Here is a 1,399-nt window from a genome sequence, read left to right on the forward strand (position 1 = left end):
GTGGGCACGGGATTCCACCCAAGCCAACCCTCTGCATTTCTGGCCTCTGGAGTCAGCCTGAGGTCCATTCACACGCTGGTAATTGCACAGCGGGGGCTGCCTTTTCAGCAGATCTGACTGAAGCAACATTGCCCAGACCTATGCCATCTCTAGGGTTGGCACATAAGACACAAGTGGTCGGGATTTGGGTTCCACTGGGAACCTGAGGAACTGAGTGACCTGGGGAAGTCACTCCCCTCAGTGGGTGAGTCCCAGTACGGTGGCTGGCCAGCGCCTTCCTGGCCTCTCCTGGGACTTCCCGAGTCCCGCCTTCGCCGCTATTTAAGGCAAGTTGCAGACCTTGGCGACTCCTCGAAGGACACTCCCTTTCTAAGAGCTGCCAGCAAATCCTTCTGAGGGCTGCTCCCCGTGGTCCAGACAGGCTGGAAAGCCACCGTCTGAGCTCCAGGAAGCCACTGGGCCCCGCCACTGTTCACCCGAGGATGGACTATTCTCACTGATAGCAGACGGTTCTCAACGGAAGAGTGTCCCAGACAGGGCTGCTCTCCGGATTTCTGCCCCTCCCAGGTCACCCCAGGCCTCCTCTCCAGGAGTGCTCAGGGGAGTGAGAAAAGCCAGGTATGCCATGCTCTATGCCAGGATGCGCTCGGTGCCATGGGCTGTGGTAAAAAATAAACGCCAGAAGCCACTTCAACAGCAAGGTACTCAAAGTCTGATGAAATTATGATTTATTTTAGTTAGATTTTATTTTTGCTTATGTGTGTTATTACTTTCTGTTATTAGTATTAGTCTACAATTAGTTAAATTAGAGCACATTCATACTGTGGAATGCAGCAGCTACAAAGAATGAAGTAAGCCAGTAAGTGCTGACTGAAAACCGCTCCCAGACATTTCGTTAAGTGACAAATTAAATTACTACAATAAGGGTGGGAAGTTTGTAGACTATGATCCCATTGAATGTTTGCAGTGGGTGAGTGGGGTGTTTGTGCACATGCACATGTGTGTATGTGTGTGTGCGTGCGTGTGTGGGAACCCGTGTGTGCGTGTGTGTGCGAGCGTGTGAGTGCGTGTTTGCGTGCATGGCACCAAGCACGGAAGAAAATGTCCCTGGCAGCTAAGAATGGTTCTCTCTGGAGAGTGGGGAAAGACGGAAGAAGCAGGAACCTTCACTCTGACTTTCACGTCTTACTTTTCAAGTGTTTGCACGACGTGTGACTTTTACCTTCCTTTTTGTGTCTTTCAGTGTTTTCAAGGTTAAGGGCCCAAAGGAAACAAAGCACGCCCCACGTCTCTGCAGCGCTGTCATGGGGGAAAAGAGTGGACATGATTTGATGTGGCAAAGCTACAGGCAAGGGCACGAGTCCAAGGAAGACAGACATGAACCCAGAAAGCAGGTTCT

Source organism: Mandrillus leucophaeus, unplaced genomic scaffold, assembly GCF_000951045.1.
Source record: "Mandrillus leucophaeus isolate KB7577 unplaced genomic scaffold, Mleu.le_1.0 Scaffold1879, whole genome shotgun sequence".
NCBI classification, from domain to species: Eukaryota; Metazoa; Chordata; class Mammalia; order Primates; family Cercopithecidae; genus Mandrillus; species Mandrillus leucophaeus.